At 39.6% G+C, this 8,855-nt stretch overlaps 1 long non-coding RNA gene across 2 annotated transcripts in view; it reads right to left on the bottom strand.

The window, feature by feature from the left end:
- Positions 1–474: 474 nt before the first annotated feature.
- Positions 475–8,855, bottom strand: part of LOC122407756 (uncharacterized) — a 39,328-nt gene continuing 30,947 nt past the window's right edge. Inside the window, exons 2-4 of one of the 2 annotated variants that reach the window (XR_006260272.1) lie at positions 2,935–3,071; positions 1,818–2,202; positions 475–1,610 (exon numbers count right to left, since the gene is read on the bottom strand). This is a non-coding gene — a long non-coding RNA (uncharacterized lncRNA). The remainder of the gene's footprint in view (positions 1,611–1,817; positions 2,203–2,934; positions 3,072–8,855) is intronic. The other variant, XR_006260273.1, reaches the window with a different exon arrangement.

Raw genomic sequence — 8,855 nt, 5'->3', positions numbered from 1 at the left:
AGCATAGCGTTTCCATATATATAGGTATACATTCCGGGTATAAGAAATTTGCTTTAATGCGTAATTACTCGATAACTAAGCAGAAGAAAATATTGAAAAAAATTGTGTCTTCGCACTTGATGTTGAAGAACATTATCACCACATTTGATCAATTTCTTATCATTTTGACGAGTGTAGCCACCCTCCTTAAACTCAGTTCACAATTCTCGGAATTTTCCGATTCTTGATATTCAATCTTCTCAGGAAAGTTCCAATTATAATCGAAGTTTCTTCAAATAGTCCTTATTTATCGTAGCCTTAATTAACTCGACTGTCTTCAACCAAAACACAAACTACACTGAAAACCGTCGTCAAGGAAGAAATCAATAGTTTTTCTTTTTTATATGATATATGCAGAAAAAACAAGTTGAACATCTGATCAACAGCTCGCTTATTCTGCATTTCTTTTAGTGATAATAATAACAACACCTACAATAATGATAAACAACGTTTATTTTTTGACAATTTCTTTCTCATATTTATCGTATTACCTACATAACAAATCCATCTTCTTGAAGTTTGGAACAGTACAAAGCTTGATCGCTTGCGTCCAAAATCAAAGGTCCAGACCCCAACGAAAGAAATGCCGTCACAATGGAGCAGTTAACCGCTAAAATGCGTTGTAAGTTAATTAAGTTAAAGCAAATAAGGTAAAAGTCTGCAAACGTCTCCGATTATCAGATGTCATTTCCAAACTAAAAGACGGCCGTTAAAACCGTGATGATTTGGACCCATGAATTCAGAACGATTCAGAATCCAGTTATAGATTAACAACCCAGTAATTTATCGCCCCAAGAATGGACTGGGCCAACGCTACTATAACTCAAAGCAGTTATGCAGACAAGACTGATTTGCGGATTGGGTGATTCGTGTCTGAGTGCACAGCTCAATCTCCACGAGTTTGAAGGGGTTCCAAAATCCAATCGTAAAGATCATTGTATCATACGTGGGAGATGTGATAAGCGAAGAATGTACTTAGTTGTCGAGAGTTAATCCGTGTGGTGCTCGAGAAGATGGCAGACATTCTCGTCCGATTCCACATTTATAGTGACACTGGCTCTTCGTATACATGTATACATATGAGCGTCTATATATGTGTTACAGAAAGCCTGGGGATGAGTTACAAGGGGCCAAAGTATTAGCGAGGGTCTCGTCTCTATACCATCCTAGAGGGTGTTACCATTATGTCTCGTATGGCTTCAAGTTTAACGGTCGTAACTTAGCTGCTTAATCCCTCGAATTAATGTTTATACGCCCTTTCGGTTGTTAAGATCCTAAATAATACATATATGCTCTTGACGCGGGGCACAGGAAGCCAGGAGATAAGTGGATCCTTGCGGTCGAGGACTAGCGTAAGAGCCATCGGGGAAGAGAGATGAACTTTGCTCTCGACGTGCCATCCAGTTCCACCACTCTCGCAACATCCCTTATCAAGAGCGTACCCTTTCGAGCCTTCCAGTTTCCGGAACTTACCGTCACGCGCTCGAATTACGATTTGCGAACATTTCTCAACGTTTCCCGACGAGGAAATTCTTATTCTCGACGTTTCGGAATTATTCCAAGCATCTTTTCTAAAATTATATTGAAAAGACCAAAAATACATGCCCGAATATCCAAATCGATTGGTAACGTTTTTTTTTCTCTATTAAAATATTCATGGTGAAAGATTTCTCAAAATTTTCCTTCCAAGATGAAACATGATTACGAGCATCTTCGTCAGTATTATGACGAATAAACTTGCGAAATATTCTTCATAGATTTCTTGACTTTCATCTTACCGTACATTTGCCATTGGTTAATAGGTTCGCAGAGCATAAAGCACAGTCCCAAGGATGTAAAATAGATCTTTCAATTATGCACTCCAAGACGTCTCGACCTGGCAGTTCTTTCATGCGTCTTCACTTCGTGCCAATTTCGTATACTTGTAATTGACAAGACGCATATCAGCTGTTTATTCCTGTTCCTGGATCTTTTGCATCGCCATAAAATGATACATATTTCATTTGGCATCAAAAGGAAAACATATTTACTGCCTTGTAGGAGTGCATATATTTTCACATCAGCTGATTGCATTACTTATCCTATTATTATTTATGCGAGAGCAAAGCGCGTAAATGGAATCGCTGTGCGATGATTTCGATGATTAATAAATGCAGTATCAGCCTGTAATAAATGAATTATAACATAATCGAGGACAGATATATAACTATTACGGTGTACGATTGAGAAAACGAGTAACCGGTTTCTCCCGGGCACTCTCGGCTCGTATACATTTACATCAGAATCGTTAAATAATAGTGTATAATCCTTAGAAATTATGCTTCGCTCACAAGCACACGTCGTGGCTTTTCTCACGAAGTTATTTTCCATACTCTAATGGATAGATTTCTTTACACCTGAATATACCGTTTGGTAAAAAATGTAAAATAAATAGAATGAAAGAGAATCGCGTTGGCAATGTATACAAACGTATGATCCGACGCCTTTCTAGGCTTGGGCAATCGATACATGCACACGGACATACGTTACTAAATGAATAAATAGCGAGATCGAGAAATCCAAGTCTTTTTATATATACACTCTTTATTCAAGAGTACGAGAAAGATAACATTTTCTAAGAGTGAAAGAGGCAAAAAACAACGCAAAAAGTCTCGCACATTAACGCAGATCCTCGAACGCTTCGCAGGATGGAGAGGACAAGCGAGAGGATTTCGTTGTGACATAACGAGCATCACTGTATGCGTTTAAAGGAGACCGAGCAATAACAGGGATCAAGGAGAGGGAAAGAAGCCGGGAGAACACTCTTTTACGGGGGAAAGCAGAGAATTGACGATATGTGGAGGTACGTTATAGTATACACAGAGTATAATATTGCCAAGAAGTTTGTTCACTCACTTTCACCACGAGCTCGTTCACTGTGCAGACTCGCGTGTGTCCGTCGCTCTCGTCCAACAGCTGTACAAAAGAGATACCGCACGGAGAGGCGGGAGTCATTTTTTTCGAATTTTCATCAACCGTGCACACGCGTGCCCCTGAGGAAAAGTCGATTCTCATTTACTTAGGCATCGAATAGCAATTTTTTTCTAACTGTCATTAGAGGAATGGATGCGAGAAGTGATTATTCCCGAATTAATCGTCGTTGATTTATCTTACTCTTTGAACTGTTTGAACGAGCGGCCACAAAAGTTCTGTCCAAAAATCCTTTCGCTTGTTCCATTCTTTGATGAAAGGACTCAATGAAAAAATCAAATGTATTCTACGGTAAGGGAGAACGTTTCAATGCAAGTGCGCCGTTAATTCAAAGATGTACAGGATTCTAATAAATCACAGGACTTTTGGAATAAGTTATGGGCTTCATCCTGTGGAAATGCAGCCTGGCCAAACTTCCTCAAGTTCGGTGTAATGCATTTAAAAATCGCAGATTTATTGTCGACAGTTATTATTTTTATTTTTTTATTTTTTTCAACGAAAGCGAGATCTCAATAGAATTCCTCGGTAGGAGAAACACATGCAGGCCCCATTCGCTCGAATATGCATCAATTTTTCGCAACGGCTTCGCACGCACTCAATAACCAAAGGTGCAAATACAAACAGACGAAAAAGAAGATACACGGGAGAGCTCCACGCGCCCTGGTACTGCGAATGCTATTTTTCAATGCTTGTTTGTTTCGTGATATTTACGATCAGCTATATATCATCGGCTCGGTGATTCTTTTACCTGTAATTCAATCCTCTTGCGTATGCGCATAAACTTTGTTGCACGAATCTGTATTAATGTTCGTGAATATGAGTAATTAATAAAGCTCCGATGTTATAACAAGCGATTTATAAGCGTTCATACGGTCGTTCAGCTCGTGTGGTAAGTACATGGAATATATTAAATTGCTATGAATAATGATGGTCAGAGAAGATTTTTGTTGGAAACGGTATCAGCTCGTTGATATGCCAGGATCGCATATCGATTTTAACATTTATCAATAATTTATTAGAAGATTTCATAAAGTTGCTTCGAATCAAGGTATTCCCATAATTTTCAACGTTACCAATGCTCGTGGAATTCTTCCAGGCAGTTTTCTCGATGTAACAATTGCACCAGTCTCACTAAACTATCCCATAAATAGTAGAATTTCAGTTATTTCATGGCTTTTCGATGCAACTATATCTATACGAGTTCTTTCACGACCAATAGTTTCCCAGCCTCGCGGTCACAGAGCGAGTTTTGGAGTGATCTACAGCCCTCCGAAGCGAGAAATCTTCATAGGATCGTCGACGGTGTACACCTTCGAGGATCGTCGATCAGGGACGAAGGGAGTGCCCTTTAATGGCATTGTCACGACTCCAAAAGTCGGCCAGAGCATTATATTATTTTCAATCCACGGGATTGTAACTCTTTCCATCATTCCTTTATTTCACATCAACGAAGTGATATCGAGAGTTCGTAACGCTAGAAAATCGTAATTGAAGCACTTTGATTCTCATTCATGCTGAAATAATAATTTTCAAATTTTTCCTCTTCGCTGAGCCTTCGAACAGTAACTTAGTTGCACCTCTGAAATATAAAACGTACACGGAGAGACTTTTATAGGAAAAATTACTATGTCTTTTCAGTAATGTCGGATCACATCGATATTATAATAATAATCGCTGCAGAGTGTGTCAAATAATGCAAAAGTTTGGGGAACCATTGCCACAGTTCATAGTAAATAACGCTCTGTACTATATCAAAAATGAACACCGAGCGAATTTTCATCAAAAACATAGTAAATAATGAAATGATTTGATGAAAATTTAGGAGGTAACATAGCAGTCGTTTCTCTGTGCTATACGAAAAATTGCATAGTTTCGTATGTTCCCTTTTACCGCACTGAATTTTGTTCAATTACATAGCAAAATTCACGCGCCCACCAATTATACGAGGCGTTGCGAGTATAAACATGAAAATTAACCAGTGGCACATAGTAAAATTTCAAGCAATTTGTCCAGTCCAATAATTCACCAATTTTTAACATTTCGCCAAAGATACGAGTGACATTCGGATATCGATACATCGTTCGATGTAAGAATGTCGCAGACCTAAATTTTGCGGGTGGGGTTCAATATGTCGAATAACTGTTGAATTGTAGAACGGTCGATATTTCGAAATTTTAAAAGTTGTGATATCAGTTTGAAGAAAAATAAGTTATTCGAAATTCTTATTCCCGATCGACTATTCAGCAGATTGCGTGTTTAATCAAAAATTCCTTCTTTGAATTCATATTTACCCGAAAATATATATTTCAATAGTTTTCATTTCGAATGCAATTTTAACAGACCATCCGAATGTCAAAAGTTCATATTTTCGAATTCAAAATGGAGAGTAATTGTTTTACAGACAGACCAGAATATAGAGTAGCAAAAAATCGAAAGTGAATTTTTCGAGCCTATAAAACTTAGATATGCGGAATAGCGATAGCTCGAAAAGGCGAAAGTCAAAATGGCGATGTTTAAAATTGGAGATCACCGGTCTGAGTAAGTGAGTGAGTGAGACGCGTGTATTTGGAGCTCCGCTGCATTTCTTTATTTTGATCAATCGACTTTTTAACGTTTCGCTATTTTGACCGTTCGACTTTTTGGTGTTTCAGTATTTCAACCTGAGTAATATTTGGTCTTTCGTTATTATATTTTCAAAATTGTAAATTTTCACAGTATCGCTGACTGTAGTAATTTATGAATCGAAAGAGTGATAGTTGAATTTTCGAAAAATCGATATTTTAATCATCGTCCTATAGGCGATTGTTACATTCTATTTTCGATGTAAACGTTCTTCGAACCCTGCAGTTTCTGCTTTATTTATTTTCGGCATTCAAACCTCTAGTCGAATCTATCCGTCTCCATATTATAATTCGAAGTTTATAAATTCGAGATTTTAGCTGTTCGAAATTTTAGTCATTCCAACATTTGATCCCCACCCAATTTTGCCTGTCGTACATAGTAAAATTTGAGAGAACTGCTTTCGGCATCAAAATTACTATAAGCACTTTGGTGAAATGTAATAGAATGGCGATATAGAACAGTGCTGCTACAAAACATAGCAAATTTTTCTAGCAAATTCATCCGAAATATTCGTATTAAAGTCTCTACGTGTAGAGAATTACTTTTGTGTAACTCATTTTGACTGCTAATATTCTGTTGAAAAAACGACACGTCACTAAGCCTGTTTTCATGGATTTGAATCCTCGAGCAGCCGCAACCATGTCGCTGGAGGGATGAATAAATATAATAATCTCTCAATGGATTCCTTTTCCATTGTTCGCAGGAGGCCAGCAGGAACTGAATTGATCACTAATCTGATCAATGATTAAATTAGTGTTCCGGAGGATTTGGCTTTCTCGATAATTTCCAATCGGGGGTTAACGGGATCAGTAATTAGGACAATCGTATACCGACCGATGGTTCTTAACCGTTCAGCGATACGTGCAAATATACACATATGAATTCAGACATATATAGTGCGCTATATATAGGGGCTACAACACACGACACGTAAAGTAAGGCGGACACTTTCCAATTGCATAACATCGTCCCGCGCCTTCATTCGGTTATGTCAGAAGAAAGTTACCGCGTCGTCGTCGCAGTCGTTGACGACGTCGTCGTCGTCGGCAACGTGTTCTCCCGAGCTCGAAAACGCCGCCTGGGAAATGTGTGCAAACACACACACACACACACACGCGCGCATGCACACATAAACACAAATGAGAATCTTTCGCTGGCTCAAAGACCGCGTGAGCTCAAACGGAGCTAGAAAACCCGATCTTCAACTATAATCTCTCGCGGATACACATCGAGCTCGAGACGTGTGCTTGTCTCTCAATGTTATAAATAAACGAGACGAGATGTGCGCCGCGGGGAAAACGGCACGGGGTTGCCCCGCATTTCTCTCTCATTTCGGTACTTTTTTTCCTTTTTTCCCTTTCCCTCCCAGCCCTCCTTTTCGTACTCCTGTTCAACGACTTTCCCAACTTGGTGCACGCCAATTCCCATTACCGCGGATTGAATAACTCGCACGCACATACACACTCATTTTTTTTTCATCGAACGATTTTTTGTTGGGCAGGGTGTATTTAAGCCTCCTGGGATCGTTTCACACGGAGGACGAATAATTTTCTCTAATTTCGATAATTTAGTTAGTACACTTTCAACGAATGATTCGAGAATCGTAGAAACTACGAAAAAGGAAAAAATCAGTGAGGGATCGCGACAATTATGTTCCTCCGTATTTCATTCCGATTTTAACCCTACACCTCATGTGCCTTTTTTCATACCCTCAACCTCATGACCGGGGTTTGAACGCACCCCACTCTTTTTCTGCTTATAAATCCGGTCCTACGATGCTAAACTGACTTTATCCTACACCATTTCCTTCGTTTTTTTATAACGAAAAGAATGAGGCACGATAAAACTAATTTCAATTGAATTTATATATAAAAAAATCCGTCGATAATCATTCGATAATGTCGCTTGTTAGGACGGGAGCGTAGTTTGAAGTTCGCGTGGGGTGTGCTCACACCCCAGTCATGCGTTCTAGGGTTAATGTTATTTCCAGAGTTTGATTTGTCAATTAACGTTAATATAACAAACATAGCACCATTATAAATATTCAAGATTCGATGATTTGGGAAGAAACCAAATAAAGGCTCAGCGATTGAAACTTTGGTAGGAAGTACAACGATTTTGTTGATGCGAAGGTGCACAAAGAATCTTCATATTTCCCGTCGTAATTATCAGCTATCAAATGTTTTTTTAAAATCCATGTTGCGAGATCAGGCGTGTCATTTGCACCGAGATTAAAGTCGCCCCGACGTCGTAATAACTCAGGTCAAAGGCACACGTCTGTCGAGTTTCCGTTAGCAAGGGTTTTGGACTCGATGTGCTCCGTTCGTGTTCCTGTTTTGACGAAAACACGATTAACTCCCTGCGGCGAGGCGTCCTCCGTGCCTATGCAAGAATCCTTCAGGGTATCCTTTTCAACGCAGCCGATTCGATTCCATCACGTACTGTGGAGGATCGTGAGAAGCGCCGAAAGAAGGTAGCCACGCGACCTCGTTGATTTACGGTCTCCCTTTCGATCTGCGCCTCTCTTTTTCCTCACTTTCGCACAACAGCGCCGATCGACTCTCATGGAATTTACGTGTTTTTCTCTTCCCGTTTCTATACGAGCAGCATGCAAAAGCGTTTTCGCTCGTGTATTGGCTGTTGTGTAGCGGATACGGTTTTTGAAGTTCGACGGCGAATGCGGGCTTCGTCCATTGAAAAACGAGGTCAGTAGCCCGAGAACACGAATTCCGACGTCTTATACCGATCTCGATGTCTCGAACAGTGAATGGCGAATTTATGGTTATTTGCAGTGTACCAACGAGTCTTCCCACAACCATAGATTCTCCTGGAATATTGCAACAAAGACTTTCGTTCGGTGATTCCTTCGAGTTAAACTCTTTCTCGAGAGAACGTCCATCGCATTGTTCGATTTGTTTCACTTTTCCAAAACGATCTCGCATTTATTTATGCGTGCATTCTCGGTAAAGCAGATATACTGGAAATATTCTTAGGTGTGATTAAATCGACTTGTTTAATCACACCGCTCGAGACCCATGCCTCGAGGCTGTTTATAGGAATTTTTAATCGCTACTTTGACATCGCACGAGGTACGCGATAATAATGTATCGAGAGATAAACCATGTTGGCCTATCGCTTTTAAACGCTTCTGTACTTGTCTATTACTCGGGTTTAGAGCGTGTTTACAAGCACAATTATCAAACGCATTAATCGTAAATACATAA

The sequence above is a fragment of the Venturia canescens genome, chromosome 3, assembly GCF_019457755.1.
Source record: "Venturia canescens isolate UGA chromosome 3, ASM1945775v1, whole genome shotgun sequence".
In the NCBI taxonomy this organism is placed as follows: domain Eukaryota; kingdom Metazoa; phylum Arthropoda; class Insecta; order Hymenoptera; family Ichneumonidae; genus Venturia; species Venturia canescens.
This window is presented reverse-complemented; position numbering and strand designations above follow the sequence as displayed.